This window comes from Podarcis cretensis, assembly GCF_951804945.1.
Source record: "Podarcis cretensis genome assembly, chromosome: 8".
Taxonomy (NCBI): domain Eukaryota; kingdom Metazoa; phylum Chordata; class Lepidosauria; order Squamata; family Lacertidae; genus Podarcis; species Podarcis cretensis.
This window is the reverse complement of record NC_137177.1, coordinates 73814491-73833575: the sequence shown is the minus strand read 5'-3', so window position 1 is coordinate 73833575 and position 19085 is coordinate 73814491. Positions and strand designations below refer to the sequence as shown.

Below are 19085 nucleotides of genomic sequence, written 5' to 3'. Positions count from 1 at the left end.
AGGAACTTAGCCCCCTCCGCCTCTCTGCCCTGAGCCTCTGCAGCTCAGGAGAGGCTGGAGGGTTACCGGACCCAGAGGCAACCTCAGCTTCCTCTGATGGGGCTGAGAGTGGAGCACCTAAGGGCAATGGGTCCTCCATCACCTCAGGAGCCAGAGCAGACTCAGCTGGTGCCTGCACCTGAGGATCCAGCACAGGTGAGGACCCTTCAGGCTCATGCCCCAGCCCCGGCTCATCTGGTTCTGGAGGCGGGGAATGCTGTGCAGGCTGGGATCCCTCAGGTTCAGCATCCGACTCCGAATCCCAGGCCATCACAAAATGCTTTCCTGGTTGATGTCTTCGGAGGACATCCTGTCCCAGAACCCATGAGACATGTCCTCTAGATGAATGATCCATTCACACAGGCATCCAGCCTGCAAGTGTGTCCAATGGCCGGATGGATAATGGGAATTGTAGTTCAGCCACAGTTTTAGGGCCAAAGATTCAACATGCCCTACTCAAAGTAGACCCAGCTTGGGAGGAGGCTTCTCCTCTATCTTCACGCTACCTTTTAACAGAAACAAATGTGCACGCAGTATTCTATGATCCATTTGCTCGCCTTCCACAAATGCATATTATGTGCAGAACCTCTGGCTCATTTAAAGTGCATTTCTTTAACCCGTTTACAGTGGGTTGGAGGGGAGCGACAATCTCAACCCTCTTCTTTGAAATGGTGTGTGAAACTCTGCTATCTGTTCTCTGTAACTCTTCCAGCTCCTGCTCCTGATGTATGTGGTTATTCTGGACTCCACCTGTACGATTTCCATGTGCTACCTGATGCTCCTGCAATCTCTGCCTATATATTAAATATCATTTTTATACTAATAGATTTCCATTATTCTCTTTTTAAAAAAACAACACCACTTTTTTATTTGTTTTTACAAATATAAATTTAAAACAAAACCAAATACATATCCACATAAAGAGATTTTCCTGAATCTTGAGACTTCCCCATATCCCCTCCATGGGTCCTAATGTCAACATTTTCAACTGTGTATAGTCTATATTTTATATCTATTCATATTGCCCATAGTGTTTGTTACATTACAAATGTTGTTAAAATCCTGCTAATGTTTTAATTTGCTTTCCGTGGTCTCCTAAATAAATTGTATTCCCCCCCATTCTTTCTTTAAAATTTTGTCTTCTTGGTCCCTGAGCTTTCCAGTCAGTTTTGCCATTTCAGTGTAGTCTAACAGCTTAGTTTGCCATTCCTCTCTGGTAGGGACTCTTCTTTCTATCTCTGGGCTAGTAGCATCTGTGCTGCTGTTGTCACATACATAAAAAGTTTTTTCTGTTCCTTTGATATGTTGGTACTTACTTACAATTCCTAATAAGAAGGCTTCTGGGTGTGTGTGTGTGTGTGTGTGTGTGTGTGTGTTTTACAAAAGTTATTTCAAAGTTATTTTTCAGTTCGTTATATATCATTTCCCAGAAAGCCTTTATTACTTTATATGACCACTACATATGTGATAAAAGGTACCTTCTTTTTCTTTACATTTCCAGCAGGTATTCATACTTGTTCTATGCATTTTTGCTAGCTTACTAGGAGTCGAATGCCACCAGTACATCATTTTCATATAATTTTCTTTCAGCATACAACATACCATAAATTTCAGATCTGTTTTGCATAACCTTTCCCAATCTGCCATCTGAATATTATGCCCCAATAGATTTCCCTTATTCTCATCTCCCTCCTTGCAGTAAATTCAGGACAACCAAGGAGGCAAGAGGATACAGACAGGGTTAGAGGAAGGGCTGACAACTTTTTGAGGCTCATGGGCGCGTTTGGATTTTGGAGCAAGGGCCATGCGTGACACCCCCCCCCCTCTGATCACTTTTCTCATCTCCTCAGGATCAAACCCCTGTCTTCAGAGAGAGATATATATAAATAAACTAGAAAGCATATGTGTGTACATGCACATTTCGCCTTTTAAGGAATCTGGGTAAAAGTCAGACCCAGTAGAATTATTCTGAGCCCTGAAAAGCACATAGAGCTGAAACAGGAAGTTGGGAAGAGCTCCACTTTCCCCACTTCCTCCTTCAGCATTATGCAGTTTTCAATGCAGCTCGTGACCAAGTGGGCAGTGAGCCCCCTTTGTGGGCACCAGGGCAAGACTTCAAGGCAGTGGCGTAGTGTGGGGGGTGCAGGGGGGGCCGGCCACACCAGGCGCAACATCTGGGGGTTAGGGTTAGGGGGCGCAAATCCACGGGTTAGGGGGCACAAATCCACGGGTTAGGGAGCGCATATTACTTGCCTTGCCCCGGGTGCTGACAACCCACGCTACGCCACTGCTTCAAGGGGACCATTATGCCCACAGATATTATGTTGACGAACCTGGGTTGAGAGAAATGTCAGCTCCCCCCTAGCAATATACCCTGATTATAGTCCATTAAGAAACTATGGTGTTAAGAAGTTTATAAATTGTGTGTGTGTGTGTGTGTGAGAGAGAGAGAGAGAGAGAGAGAGAGAAAGAAAGAAAGAAAGAAAGAAAGAAAGAAAGAAAGAAAGAAAGAAAGAAAGATGTACCCCATGGGTAGGCAAACTAAAGCCCAGAGGCCCAATCGCCTTCTCAATCTGGCCCACGGATCAGCGTGTTTTTACATGAGTAGAATGTGTCCTTTTATTTAAAATGCATCTCTGAGTTATTTGTGAGGCCTGCCTGGTGTTTTTACATGAGTAGAATGTGTGCTTTTATTTAAAATGCATCTCTGGGTTATTTGTGGGGCATAGGAATTCGTTCTTTTTTTTCTTTTTAAAATATAGTGAACCGGCCCCCTGATGAAAAAATTTGCTGACACCCCCCCCCCCCAAGAGGAAGCTGTTATGCTGGTGTCTCTAAGTCACCTTCAGAATCAGAATTTGCTGGCTGCGTTCCATCATCTGGTGTCATTTTATAAATGTGGATGCCAGACCAGAGAACAATGTTCCTCCCAAATCTCCAAACACATAACATTGCTATTTTATCAATGCTGTGGCTTTTCCATCAGCGATAGCAAAGAAACAAGCCCTCTTCTCCAGAACAAGCCTTGTTAATAATGTCAGCGAAGATTGAATTTGCCCTTTTTTCTATTATTTCCCCAGATGAGAGGTTTTAATATCATTAACAGAAAAATGAAATTGCTGGGGAACCGCCATTAACCTTCCCGCAGCGCAGGAGAGGCTTTCAGGGGTGAAATAAAATTGGATTTCATTTCCCACATCAGGTAGCTAAAATGCCTTGATGACTTGGCCTTTTCCATGCCCTCTGATTCCCTGGACTGGCAATCTGCCAATGTCGGCATTCAAAAGTTGTCGTCTATGGAGCCAGGTATGGCCCCATCTAGCTCAGTACTGTTTACACTGGCAGGCAGAAGCTCTCCAGGGTTTCAATGAGAGGACATTCCCAGCTGTACTTCGAGATTTTGGGTCTCGAACCTGGGACCTTTTGCATGCAGAGACGGTGTTCTGCAACTGAGCTATGGCCCTGTTGCAAAGCAGAGACCACCAACCAACTATTACGGAAAGATGCTTTCTTAATTGCCTGCATAAGCTCCCCAGCACAGAAAAGTTTCAGTAGGCGTGCAGAGCAGTGTTTCCCCACACTTGAGTCTCCAGCTGTTTTAGGACTACAATTCCCATCATCCCTAGCTAGTAGGACCAGTGGTCAGGGATGATGGGAATTGTGATCCAAAAGCAGCTGGAGACCCAAGTTTGGGAAACACGGGTAGAGGTGAAAGCGGAAGGTGCCTGCCAATTTTTTTATTGGCAGAGCATTTCACTGGGTCGATGACATGGTCGATGACACAGTTTCTTGTTGCTGTCAGATGAGCCTTGGCAACTCACCAATGGCACTCCTGTGGATAAATTCAGTGTCTGAGCCAGGAATAAGGTAGGCTTCCTCAAACACGGCCCTCCGGATGTTTTGAGGCTACAATTCCCATCATCCCTGACCACTGGTCCTGCTAGCTAGGGTTCATGGGAGTTGTAGGCCAGAAACATCTGGAGGGCTGAGGCTGAGGAAGCCTGAGATAAGGGTTTGGTCCCTAAGTTACCTTGGACCTTAAGTTGCTCAGGGCTTTGTAAAATAAAGCCAAATGAGAAACCAAATTTGACAGGTTGCGCTATTCCTGAGCATAATCCAATCTAAATCTCAAGGATCAGGTCTAATTGATCCAGATGTGACCTTTCATCTGTCTTATCAAAGGGGTGGTGGTTACTTGGCTGTGCTGGAGGCAGGGGACTGTTGGTTACCATGGAAATTCAATTCCCCCATTAACCTGATTGGGGAAGACAAGTGGGATTTTCCTGCCAATTGCCTCTCTGATTGAGCCGTTGAGCTTTGAAATGTGAAGGGGGGAAATGCGAGGCAAGGGTCAAGCTTAAAGCCACAGCAAGAGGATGTGCTTGGAATGCAGAACGTCCCAGGTTCTCAACTGCTCACTGTGAGTTGCTGCTGAAAGAATTGCAATGAACTACTGAGCCAAGTTCAAGGTGTTGGAAGTGGTGTACATGTAGGAATGGGCTTAGGTACTAGGAAAGGGTATATTGTTTAGTTATTATCCTTCCTTAATCTCACATTAGTGAGATCAGCAGAGTGCCATCCTTTGCACCTTAAACTTGGAAGCTGAGGCGAGGTTGATTTAACCTTCAAGAAACAATAATCCAGGTTGCTTTAAGGCAGACTCGATTTTCCCTGGTATGACCCCTCTTCTCCCCCTTAGAAATAACGATCATACACACATTGTTTTGTGAAGAAATAAAAGTAGTATTTACTTACATAATCTAGCAGCAATTACAGTCGCAAAATGAAGGCAGGTTATAACCACTATCTAAATCACAAAAGGACAAAATGTAAGTTCAAAAATGGTGTCTGACTTGCATTGCTCAGGCATGCGCATGTGGTCAGTTTGGAAGCATGATGAAGAAAGAGGAGGCCGCCCAGGAAGGAAGGAAGTATGCCACGTTACAGCTTCCTGCTAAGGCAGACAAAGGAAGTGATCTCACATAGTTCTCTCTAAAATAATTTACATGAAAGCTCTGTGAGCTTCAGCCCCTTCATGTGCCCATCTGGCAAAGCATGAATTGTTGGTTTGACTGCAATCATGTCTCACTGTACAAAAGCCCCATACAGCTTAGGTCCTGGATACCTGACAGGTAATCTCTTCCCTTGTATGCACAATTGATCCCAGAGCAAGACAGAAGAAGAAGAGGAGTTTGGATTTGATATCCTGCTTCATCATTACCCGAAGGAGTCTCAAAGCGGCTAACATTCTCCTTTCCCTTCCTCCCCCACAACAAACACTCTGTGAGGTGAGTGAGGCTGAGAGACTTCAGAGAAGTGTGACTAGCCCAAGGTCACCCAGCAGCTGCATGTGGAGGAGCGGAGACGCGAACCCGGTTCACCAGATTACAAGTCCACCGCTCTTAACCACTACACCACACTGGCTCCTGGAGATGCCATTTCAGCAGGTGGTCAATTCCATGTGGTGTAGTGGCACCAACCCTCCTGTCACACCTCAAGCAGGCACTATCTCTATTGCAGGCCAGGCCAGCATGGCTTTTCTGTTATATCTTCTGGGGTTGATGAGGCACGTGATCCTCACCTGCCCTGAGCCTGCTCCAGCTGAGGAATCAGGCAACTCTTCCCAAAGCTAACAAGCCCCACCTGGCCTGCGAGTCCTTGCACTCCTTCTCTCCAAACTGACAGCTGTTCCTTCTGGAATCCTGAAGTCATGATTGGTACGTCCCATTTTCCCACTTGAGGCACAACAGGAAGTACCACCCTCCTCTGCCACACCACTACCAGGTGCCACATTCACCACCACTTAGCCTCCTGCCCGTGGCACTGCATCAGTGCTTATCTCTGGGAAATGTGGTGTTTTCATCACCAAACATTGCAAAGGGCTTTTTCAGGGTGTTTGGCGCCATTTTGGAGTGAATCGGATGGTGTCAGATTTTTGGCAAAATCCTGACCCCGGGGTTTAGGGCATCGAGGGCTGTTTGTTTGTTTTGTCTCTGGGAAAAGTAGTGTTTTCACCACCAACCGTTGCCCAGGGCCTTTTCTGGGTGTTTGGTGCCATTTTGGAGTGAATGTCAGATTTTTTGTGCAATGCGCCCCTCTAGTCCTCTCTACGTGGCCCTCAACTTTCTCCAGAACAACCCCTTTCTCCAGGCCAGGCCATCACAGTCCCTGATCCACACCCTTTCATGAGATGTATGAGGTGAACTCTGATAATTTTGCTCACCTGGATGGAGGATAGAGAGGTGCCTGCATTTGTGTAAATTTAGCCTACTGTGCAAAGGTGATGTTTACATTATTGCCCTAGCCACTTTGGCCTCTGGCCACTGGCAGGTGGCCCCAGTAGATGGCCCAGAAGGGAAGATGAAAAAGCTTCCCCAACCCTGATGTAACAGAAGAAGAGTACTACCACTACTAGGCCTGCAGCTTAACTCTCAACAAGATGGCAAGGTGCGTCTTGCTGCGGTTAGCTCTGCTTTAGAAAAGCCTCCTGATGGATTACTGCAGTGTGTTGTTATTCATTGGGCTGCCTTTACAAACAGTTCGGAAACTCCAGCCGGCCCAAAGTATGGCAGTGAGGTTATTAATGAGGACTGGTAGATATGCAGTTCCCAAAGTTCCTTGGGAAAAGAGGTGGACTCTGAATATTGTAGGGGAAAAGGGGGGAGTCTCCTAATAACTCTCAGCACCCTTAACAAACTACAAGGCACCACATGGGACCCATCAGTGTTGTGGCATCTGCTGCCTAATTGTGAGTCTGGCCGTGCCAACCTTGACAGATTTCTCCCATAGTATTATCAAAGTGGCTTATGCAGTTTCAGAGACCAAACCAAATCCGCACAATTAATCAACTCCCAGAGGTTGTGGCTTTCTCAGAGCACGTGCAAAGACTTGTTTTGGAAGTTAACTCCTGGCTGGAGAAGGGTTCGTCGAAGAAATGCCGCAACCCCCCTGCGCTCTGCCTGTAGCCTAAAGCGAGTTTGATACAGCTTTCTGCTGTATCGTTTTATTGAGCTCCGGCACCAAGATTAATGGGGCGCATTTGCATGCAATGCTGTAGCACCCTGCTTGTGGTTAACGCTTAGCTGGAATGAAATATTCAACGCAGCAATAGAGAAATTAAAATAATAATTTATTTGTCAGACAAATAAATGAGAGGCACAGTGGTATATGGTTACCAAGCTCTGGCCTGCCCTCCTGCCATTCTGGCCAGCACTTATATTTCCTTAATCCAGCCCCCTTACTCCTCCTGTGGCTGCCTCTGTCCAGTCAGCCTGGTTGAAATTCCTATTGGCTGTTTGCTAGAACCAATCACAAAAGATACACCCATTTCCTTTTGCCCTTTTATGGGAAACAAAAAGCTATATATTCTTCTATCTATAAATGACAAATAAGTAGTAATGTATCTTACATGTGTCTCAACAAGGAACCTTAATTACCAGCTCACCTCTTGCCCTCCTTGCCCTATTGCCCTCCAAAACAAATGGTTAATCTTAAATTTTTATCTTAAACAGATGTCAAGGATCTTGAGTTCACATCATCATTGAAAGATCTCCTTCTCTTGGAGGTCTTTAAACAAAGGCCTGACAACCATATGTGTGCTCTAATGATGTTTCCTGCTTGGCAGGGGGGCTGGGCTGATGGCTGATGGCCCCTGTGATCTCTTCCAACTATATGAAATAAGAATCTAGCATAAGGATTTAACATTTCTTTCTTTCTAAATCCTTTGCATAATTACATTTAAGCCAATATATTTAATACATAACATAGATAGCTTTTTAGAAGAATAAACCTTCTCAAAGTAAAAAAGGAAGGAACAGTTTCCAGCCTCAAAATAAGATAGGAAGAAACCTATCTTCTCCAGCCAAGCCAGTTGCCTTTTTCACTGCTCTTGACCTTTCAACCTTAGGAAAATATGGCTCAAGTTTAATGGGAGGCACATGGTTTTATTTTACTATTTACCCACTCTTAATTATGTTTATCTCTTTTTTTATCTTCTGTAATATGTAGGGTCAGTGTAACCTTGGCTGTCAGCCTGTAATTCCCTTTTTACGACTTTGAGAATTGTTTTCTGCTATAAATCAGGGGGCCCCCTTGTCCAGGAGAATAAACATTTTGCCAAGGTTCTTAGGCAGCTGGTCTTCTGCCTGGCATAAACATTTGAAAATCTTTAAGCTCTTTTTAAGATACAGGCCTTAATCAAAAATATAAGCTTTGATAAAAATGCAGGCTTATGATTAGATGCCTCAATGCGGCGTATCATATCCAGGGTTCTCCTGCAGAGATGTGCAAACCTCGGGTCAACTACAACAAAGCTCAAAAACGTGAAAAAAGCAAAGTAGAGACAAGTTAGTGCAGGGTTCATAAATATCCCAGAAGTGTCTGTTTGCAACATTAAAGTCCAGTGACCTTCATGAAGTCAAACGGGTGTTCAGTCTCGGCTATATATTTTCCTAACCAGACCTCTGCAAAACGGCAGGCACACATGTTTGATGTTAGCAGAGAGATCCCGGCTGGACCAAGGCTGTATATCTGGGCATTTGAGAGAGCACAGGTAGTAAAATGGTTATCTGAGCACAGTGGCGTAGCGTGGGTTGTCAGTACCCGGGGCAAGGCAAGTAATTTGCGCCCCCTAACCCATGGATTTGCGCCCCCTAACCCGTGGATTTGCGCCCCCTAACCCTAACCCTAACCCCCAGATGTTGCACCCGGTGCGGCCGGCCCCCCCTGCACCCCCCACGCTACGCCACTGTCTGAGCAAGATGTAGGGCGTTAAATATATATATATATATATATATATATATATATATATTTAACGCCCTACATCTTGCTCAGACAGTGGCGTGTATATATATATATATATATATATATATATATATATATCTAAGGCACTTACAGAGCTTCTTCAAAGCACACAGTAAAAAGCAGCAAACGTTTTAAAGCAAATGGGTACAAAGTGCTTCTCTGTTCTGATATTGGGGCCCAATTGCTTGCAGTTAAGCAAGATGTGTTTGGCTGGAGGATCTTAGGACCAAACTCCATATTATAAGAACCTAAAAAGAGCCCCATTGGATCAGCCCAGTTGGTTGCTGGACCAGCCTATCTGGTCCAGCATCCTATTCTCACAGTAGCCAATCAGATGGCTCCAGGAAGTCCCCTGGCAGGACATTAAAGCAACAGCCGTCCATCAATGTTATTCATAAGAGCCTAAGAAGAACCTGGGTCAACCAGCCTGCCTGGTCCAGCATTCTGTTCTCCAATTGACCAACCAGATAACCATTATAAGAGAGCCAGCATGGTGTAGTGGTTAAGAGCGATGGACTCGTAATCTGGTGAACTGGGTTCGCTTCCCCACTCCTCCACATGCAGCTGCTGGGTGACCTTGGGCCAGTCACACTTCTCTGAAGTCTCTCAGCCCCGCTCACCTCACAGAGTGTTTGTTGTGGGGAAGGAAGGGAAAGGAGAATGTTAGCCACTTTGAGACTCCTTCGGGCAGTGATAAAGCGGGATATCAAATCCAAACTCTTCTTCTTCTTTAAAAAGCTCACCAGCAGGACCCGAGTGCAGCAGAACTTTCCCCACTTGTGATTCCTGGCTATTGGCGTTCAGAGGTGTGCTGCCTCTGACAGCGAAGGGGGAACATAGCGTCAGGCTTCAGGGAATCTGACCCCCCCTGCCTCATGGCAGGCTGTCAGTAATGGAAAAAACAAGAAACTCTTAGCAAGGTATTTTATTCAATATTCACAGAGAGAGACGTAGGAAGCAGTGTCTCAGATAATAGCGTTGCTCCAAGTCCCACCCCCTCCGTCTCTCCTACTGTACGTCATCCCTTCGTCCGCTGATCTGTGCTTTCTGCCTCTGAGCTTTCTGTTCTACTACTCCCAATGCTCACCTGGTCCTGGGAAGAAGAAGAAGAAGAGGAGGAGGAGAAAGAGGAAGAGGAAGAGGAAGAGGAAGAGGAAGAGGAAGAGGAAGAATTTGAATTTGATATCCCGCTTTATCACTACCTGAAAGAGCCTCAAAGCGGCTAACATTCTCCTTTCCCTTCCTCCCCCACAACAAACACTCTGTGAGGTGAGTGGGGCTCAGAGACTTCAGAGGAGTCTGACTAGCCCAAGGTCACCCAGCAGCTGCATGTGGAGGAGCAGGGAATCGAACCCGGTTCACCAGATTACTAGTCTACCGCTCTTAACCACTACACCACACTGGGAGGGGAGGGGTCAGGAATACTTTCTAAGGATGCTGAGTCTGTCAGCTGTCTCTCCCCCGGTGCTTCTTCTCTCCCAATATTTCCCAGCTTCTCCCTTCTTCAGCCTCTATGACCTTCCGCAAACCACTGTTGTAGATCTATACTGTCCTCTTCTCGGGAAGGTTCAGGAAGAGGGGGCGGCGGTCCCTACCATTCCTCCTCAGTCCAGTCCCTGACACATAGTCATCATAGATCAATGGCAACATTCTGAGGGATTCCTCAAGGCCAATGACTCTGCAGAACTTGGTCCTGATGCCATTTCACCGGAACAAGATCTTGGCTTTCCAGAAATAGGCACTGGTGACAAACCAGGGATGAGCAATGTACTAGGGTTGAATGTTATCCATTAACTCTGTTCTATCCCGTTTTCTCTTTGCTATGGTTATTGTTTTTATTTAAACCGTGTACCAAGAGAATGTACATTGACCACTAACAACAAAACATACGTTGCATATATTATTGCCAATTTATTGTGCTGTTTTTGTGATGTACAAATGGCATGAGAAGACTTGGTCTATTTATTTGTATCATTTATCACACCTATGATCCCTGTTTATAAAACCCAGTAACAAGTCGATTTTAAAAAACTGAGTGGCAGCCCTCCTTCAAGTGAAGAAGAGGAAGAGGAAGAGGAAGAGGAAGAGGAAGAAGAAGAAGAAGAAGAAGAAGAAGAAGAAGAAGAAGAAGAAGAAGATTATTTGTGGGCCTAGAGAAAAGCAGCACAGAGGTAAGGGAGAATTCTTCTTACTGCTGCTTATCTGTTCAGCGTGGAATTTGCTTCCTCCCACTGGGCTTAGCCACAAACGAAGTGTGTGTAAGTAAATTATGCAAGACGAACTCATTACACGGCTGACATAGCAGCAGCTACCTGTGATTCCTTGGTGGGACGAGACCCTTAAGCCACCAGAGAGCTTATGTAAGAGATATTTTGGTTGACGTGGCACCAAATTTAATTTTAAATTTGTTTCTAGCCAATAGCACACGAGAGCCAGCCTGGATCAGTGGGCACAACCCCCTGATTGGTTGGAATTTTTTCAAGAAGTCATTATAGTGTACAGAACAGAAAACAGAACTGTGATCAGTATATGAACAAGGAAAGTGGTCTCTGTGTGTGTGAGAGACAAATTTAATAAACTACTACTACTACCACCACTTTTCACTCTCTGAAGCCTCTTGATTCAACTGGAGCAGTTTCCTGAGTGAACATTTGGCTCAGCCCTTAAATAAACAAAGAGATTGCTCAAAAATTGCTGAGGGTTGAATTATTCACTTTTCCAGCTCATGGTTTTCTAGGATGCTGAACGATGCATTTTTGACCCCTGCAGAACATGCCATTTCTAATAAGGAAAACAAAGGGCTGTATAATTTTCCTGATGCTGACATGAATGTAAAACAACAACTGGATGATTTAATCCAAATATATATTCATCGAGTTTTAGGGGAAAGATGGGATAAGGGTACATACTGAATAGCAAGAGAAGAGGTGGAAGAGAGAAAGGACGAGTGAATGGTTTTCAAAGGCATCTGTATATATGAAAATCAAGTTTTCAGCACGACCTCTCTAATGTCACCGTTGCGAAATTAGCAGCTGCTGTGACGTCAAAGGAAGGAACTTGCTTTCTGCTGTAGAGCTGCATGCCTTGAATTCACAATGACTGACTAGGCTTGTGTTGCGTTGCGTGATTGCCTTGGGATTCCTTCTCCGATTTCTACGTAAGGCAGTAAAAGTCTCTGTTGGGAGGAAAGCAACAAAAGCATGCCAGGAGTTACCTGAACCAGTGGAGGGTGATAGTCAGAAAGGCAACAGAGGACTCAGCTACACAGCTGCAAATAAAACATTTTGAATGTTTGTACATTGAGTGCAATGTACAATTGTGACACTAGATGGCGACGGTGAGCTAGAGCAAATTCAATGCATTTTTCAAAACGGTTTTTAAAAGCATTTTAACGTTTTCAGCAAGTGTGTAGATTCCACTCTGCTCTTCCCTCACTGATTCTTTCTCATGTCGTGTGTCCTTATGCTTTCCTTCCTTCCTCCTCCTTCTCCAAGCCACTTTGCTTTGGATCTTTTGTTAATCTCTTGACCTGATGACTCTATGATGGTCCCATATAAGCTTCTACTCAGAATGGCTTTGTTTGCCAGGAATAAAAAACACCTTAAGTTCCTTTATTCTTTCTTTCTCACCCCCCTCCTTCCCCCAATATTATTATTAGGTTTTACAACAAATTTTAACATATTCACTGCTGATAATATAATCACAAAATAAGTTTCCAAATGCCCCCCCCCCCACGACTTCCCCCAACTTCCCTTTCTGGTTTATAATGCATTTGCTTCTCCTGCATATTATCTTATTCCCTAATATAGTAGAGTTAAAATTATAGATCATTATTATATTTTATTAGTTAATTGTAAGTGTCTAATCAAATCCTGCAAGTGAGTCCGTTTACTTACGTTGTTTCTGTATATACATCATAAAAGGTTCCCAATCTTTTTAAAAAGTCTCTATTATCCTAAGTTTCTTTGTTCTTTCAACCAGCAGTCTTGCCAGAATATTTATTTCTGCACTCGGCTGGTGTGCGTGTGCACGTAACCCAAAAGGTCCCTGTCTCCAGCATCCTAGAGTCACCCGACCAGCATGTTGTTAGCATCCGTCTCCTATTCAAGAGACAATGGAGTGCACCTCCGGGGTGAAGTCAAACTGCTGCCTTAGCAGCACCCAAGTGACTTCCCCTGGGCTGCCCAGACAACAGGACTCCCCTCTCAGCCTCGCTGATATGGTCCAAAGGAAAGCAGAGCAATACAATGCATGCAGCTCATCAACTGTAAAATTTTATTTTCAGTTTATGAAGCAATTCTATATCCTCCCACCAAGCTGACGAAGAATTCTACGAAACAGTAGTCAATATCCGGAATCACTGTTCAGTGTTGGACATCATATTTGCTGAATACACAAAGCTTCACAGCTTCTCTTTCATCGTACACAGTCTGGTAAAGGGACCCCTGACCATTAGGTCCAGTCGTGACCCATTCTAGGGTTGCGGCGCTCATCTCGCTTTATTGGCCGAGGGAGCCGGCGTACAGCTTCCGGGTCATGTGGCCAGCATGACTAAGCCGCTTCTGGCGAACCAGAGCAGCGCTGTTTACCTTCCCACCAGAGCGGTACCTATTTATCTACTTGCACTTTGACGTGCTTTCGAACTGCTAGGTTGGCAGGAGCAGGGACCGAGCAATGGGAGCTCACCCTGTCCCGGGGATTCGAACCGCTGACCTTCTGATCTGCAAGTCCTAGGCTCTGTGGTTTAACCCACAGCGCCACCCGCGTCCCTACACAGTCTGGTACCACATTTCATTTAAAGATTTTCAGAGACTTTGAGACTAAAGATTTCATTTTGTACTTGTGATGGTTTGAAGGAATTCTATAAAGATTGTCTGTTGCGTATGTACATGGTCATCGTGTTGCCTAGACATTGCTGACGTTCTCTTTGCAACACAGTGGTCCAAAGGAAAGAAGAGCAATACATTTGGCACCAGCTTGGCTGCCAGAGTTGCCAGAAGGAGGCTTACAAGGTGCCACCCAACCATCTTAGGTACTCCACTCCAGATTTGTGTAGGGTATACTCCTAAGCCTTTTCTTTTCCCAAATATATCATGCAAGGCAGTAGAGGTTTAGGATCAGAGTTTTCCTTCTCCTAGATGGGCTACCTTCCCAGGTTGACAAGCACCATCTGCCCCTCACTTCCCTCTACAGCACATGCAGAAACCACCTCCTTGAGGTGGACCCACTATTGGTCTCATCTGCTCAATCCGCCAGAGCCTGTCTTCTCATGCAAGGGAAATCCCTAACAATCAGCATGGAAGTGGAACTTTTTAGTCACTGAAAAAAGTATTCTCGCCCTTTGTGCCTTTTGGAGCCAGTCAGAGTAAAAGGGAGACAGGGTCACGGGTGGCGCTGTGGGTTAAACCACAGAGCCTAGGACTTGCAGATCAGAAGGTCGGCGGTTCAAATCCCCGCGACGGGGTGAGCTCCCATTGCTTGGTCCCTGCTCCTGCCAACCTAGCAGTCCGAAAGCATGTCCAAGTGCAAGTAGATAAATAGGTACCACTCCGGCGGGAAGCTAAGCGGCGTTTCTATGTGCTGCTGTGGTTCGCCAGAAGCGGCTTAGTCATGCTGGCCACATGACCCGGAAGCTGTACGCCGGCTCCCTCGGCCAATAAAGCGAGATGAGCGCCGCAACCCCAGAGTCGGTCACGACTGGACCTAATGGTCAGGGGTCCCTTTACCCTTTACAGAGTAAAAGGAGGTGAGTCAACCACCGAGGATTGGCTCTCAGAGTCACTCTGGAGAAAGGTTGTGGGAAGAGCACCAAGGAGGAGTTGTTCTGCATGCTCCAAAGCTCAGCTTTTAGGAACACTGAAAGCACAATTTTCAGAGAATGGTGTGCAAGTTCTTTTACGTACAATGGGACTTCAAGGAAAATGCAACTTAACCCACTCAAAAATATTATACTGGAGCACTCAGAGCCTGTGTATGTGCCCAGAAAATAGTAGAAACAGACAGAGGTCTGCATTGATCTCTAATTATTATTATTCCATAATTATAGGATTATTGCATAATCTTAGAAGGTTGTATGTAACAGAAGGGGGCATGGCTATTACTACCATGAAGGAATGCTGCACTTCTGAATTTGCCACTACTGTGGAAATATATACCCCAACAGTATCAGCCTATAGACTCTTGAAATATTTGTATGGGCAAATCTGACCGGTTGCACGATGACATAGTAATACCTCATTATGCATGGTGATCCCTGATTGGGTAGAAGAAGCCCCCAAAGTTTGGCAGTTTCCCTGAGCTAAAGATTTTGTGTGTATGTGTCTGTTGCCATGGAGGGGGAGGAAGGGGAATAAGATCATTAAGTCTAGAATCGAAAATTACCTAACGCTTTCACTGTTATCTCTGATGAACAGAGAACCACAAACTGGCCACCGGCCACTGTGTCCGTAGCTTTACTTAAAGAGAGAACAAAATCCAGACCTCCAAAGGTCCCTTATGCAACTCTGGCTTTTAAAAAATACCCCGTTAAATATTTCATGGTTGCTGTGGGCAGCATTTCAGGGCTCTCGTCGTCGTCAGGCTTCTTCTGCGTTATGAAACATTTATCAGCCCAAGCCAGGAAGTCAACATCGCTGGCTGACATGCCTGAAATTATTTGCAAACTGAGATGGAGCAAGTGAAAAGATATGTAGCACATGACCCTGAGGATTATGCTAAGCAAAAGAGTGAAGCAGAGGAGGCTGATCCGTTATAGCAGATGGGGCAGTGCCCCACAAACCTCCATCTGCCCTCATCCTGATTCCACTTGCCTGATTTCCTAGTTCCATCCAGTCCATGGGGTGGCCCTGCCTGTCAGTTTCCTCCTCCTCAGCCTCAGTGTCGCCCTTCCCAGGAGGGAGGAGGATGGGGAAAAACTAGAATCCTTTGGCTCTGCCTGCCATTGGCTCTGGTGCCACCTACTGTTGGGCTCCCTGCCTTCTGCCCTATCAGCTGCCACTGCCTTCCAGTACTGTCCTTGTTAAGTTGTGGGTGAACATATCAGACGACACAGCGATTCTTCAAACAGCTCTTGTTTATTCACAGACCCAGAACAGAACTGAACTGAAGGGTTCAGCCAGCCTGCTTATATAGAGCTCCACTACAACGCAACAATAACAACTCTCTGTAACTATCCAATCACTGAACGTCACTTTCAATTCCTTATTTGCATATATGGACCTGAGTGAAAACTATCTACAGTATCTCCTTGCTAGCCCAGGGTGAGAACTTCAGTACATAACAGTCCTGGCCCTGAAATGGCAACTAGGTGGCTGGGCAAGGGAGCTACCAGAAGAGAAATAGATGGTTATTCCAAAATAAGCAGGCAAGAATGCAGTTTCAGTTTTCAAACAAGCTTTCTGTGTCTGTTTGCCCCAGAGACCTGTCAGGAGAAAAGAAGCAAGGATACCTCTCAATAAAGATGAAATCAATCTAGACTACCCACAGGCAGAAGTAGGGGTCTGCAACAAAATGTTACAGCATGGAGTGCTCCTGTCTAGGACTTCAACCAGCCAGCCACACCCCTTCCTGAGAAAGGATTTCAACCTTCATTTTCTCATAATTTCCAACAGTTAATCAGCACCTGCCAAAGGAATGTGGTATTGAAAAAGAGGAATGCTACCTACGTAGGGAATATGCTGAAAATGTGATTTCATCTACTTTAAGGAGATTTTCCAGCTTAAACTGGCCCCTCTCGTGACTGCCAACTGCACTAGGTAAAGATTGCAGCCCAGGGGCCTGAGCCGTTCACTCAAACTCGATATTAACTTTGGAAAGAATGAATGGCATGGTGGCGATTCAAGGGAACGTTTGTTCTGAAATAATCATGATGGAGACTACCCAATTTCAGGTTGTTCAAGAAGATCCTTGCCTCAGGTTGACCCCAATCATATCCTACAGGCCACGGCAAATCACGAGCAACCATCCCAGCCTGTTCTTCCTTCCTTGGGACAGGTAACCATTGACATCTCACTGCCACCTGTGACACCTCTGTCCCCATTTTCTAAGTGTGCCAGTCCCCTTTGTCTAGCCAGGACTGTTTCTTCTTCTTCTTTGGCGATCACTCGTAGCCAAGTAAGATTGTCTTCCATAAACACGGTTTTAACAGTGAGTCTGTAAGTGACTGTGGAGGCCAATTCTGGATCCACACGTCCTTCCACAGTGGGGACATAGGTTTCCGGGCGGGAGTTGATCACAGTAAAGGTTTACTAAGCATGCTTTCCTCTTAGCATGTTTCTCCCTTTCGTCCTGAGTTCGAGCGTCTTCAAAACCCATGACACCTTTGGAAAAGGCTGTTCTCCAGTTGAAGCGCTCACAGGCCAGTGTTTCCCAGTTGTCGGTGTTTATACTACATTTTTAAAAAAAGATTTGCCTTGAGAGAATCTTTAGACCTCTTTTGTTGACCACCAGCATTACACTTTCCATTTTTAAGCTCGGAATAGAGTAGTTGCTTTGGGAGACGATAATCAGGCATCCGCACAAGAAGAACATAATAAGAACCTGGCTGCTGGATGTGGCCATGTGGCCCATTTAAATAGTTGTTTTTACTGATTATTTTGTTGTCCTGTTCTCTTTGTAAACTGCTTTGAGGTTGTCAGCTTTCCCCACTATCTAGCAGTGTACAGTCATACCTCGAGTTGAATGCATTTCGGGTTGAGCGCATTCGAGTTGCGCTCCGCAGCAACCCGGAAGTAACGGAGTGCGTTACTTCTGGGTTTCGGCACTTGCACATGCGCAGATGCTCAAAATGATGTCACGCGCATGTGCGGTGGCGGCAAAACGTGACCCCCGCACGTGCAGACGCGCCGTTGCATCTTGCTTTCCGTTTGGGATGCAAATGGGGTTCCGGAACGGGTCCCGTTCGCATCCCGGGGTACCACTGTATAAACATAGTGAAATAATTAAATAATATAAATAGTCCGGCATCCTGTTCTGACAAGTGGCTAACAAGATGCCTGGAAGACGGCAAGCAGGACCCTGAGCACAAAGGCCCTCTCCCTGCCTGTCATTTCCAGCAACTGGTATTCAGAAACATGATTGCCACGGACTGTGGAGGCAGAACATTAACATGGTGTCATAGTGTTTTAAATGCATGGTGTGACTGTGGCCACCAATAATAATCAATTAGTGGTGGATCTATACTGCCTTGGGCTCTGAGGTCTTCAGGGGAGGTCATCCTCTCAGTTCTACCACCTTCACAGATATGTTTACTGGGGCCTTCTTAGTGGTGGCTCCCAGACTTTCGAACTCCCTCCCTAGAGAAGCTAGACTGGCTCTCTTGTTGTTGACCTTCCACCGAAAGCTGAAGACTTTTGGTTCCAACAGTCTTTGGGGAACTGACTTCTTCTTCTTCTTCTTCTTCTTCTTCTTCTTCTTCTTCTTCTTTAAAGGGCTTTTAATAGTGTTGTGCTGTATTTATTATCTATATTTCAATAAATCTGTTTTTTATATTGTTTAAATCCCATTAGCATTCAGTTACATTCTCATCATTGCCTTTTATATGTTTTCAGCCTTGTCATTTTAATTTGTGTAAGCTTCCTTGAGTCCTGGTCTGGGGAAAAGGCAGGATACAAATAAATGAATTATTATTATTATTATCATCCGGGACTGCCCACACATTCTGCATCATTTGCTCTGCAAAAAGCATTGAGATTAATGAACTTAGGTTAACCATGGCCAGGGATACAACCCTACAGGATTTTGTTCTTTTTTAAAAAAAATATGGGTTGTATCCAGCACTGGTTCTACTACTGTAAATAATGGACATGATTAATCTAGGTGCCTTGCTTCAGACCCTTCAAGTGTCCCTATTTTCCAGGGATGTCCCTGATTTAGAGAAGCCATCCCAGTTTCTGATTTGATACCGGAATATCCCACTTTTCCTTAGGACAGGGGTAGGCAACCTAAGACCCGGGGGCCGGATGTGGCCCAATCACCTTCTCAATCTGACCCACGGATGGTCCAGGAATACCATGTTTTTACATGAGTAGAATGTGTGCTTTTATTTAAAATGCATCTCTGGGTTATTTGTGGGGCATAGGTATTCACTCATTTCTTTTCCAAAATATAGTCAAGCCCACCACAAGATCTGAGGGATGGTGGACCGGGCCATGACTGAAAAAGGTTGCTGACCCCTGCCTTAGGATGTCCCTATTTTCATTGGAGAAATGTTGGAGGATATGGAGTTATCCGACTCCCGAGCAGTC

The 19085-nt window shown here is 45.3% G+C and overlaps 1 protein-coding gene across 1 annotated transcript in view; it reads left to right on the top strand.

Moving 5' to 3' along the window:
- Positions 1–19085, top strand: part of LOC307221954 (taste receptor type 1 member 3-like) — a 374179-nt gene that overhangs the window by 312592 nt on the left and 42502 nt on the right. The window lies entirely within an intron of this gene.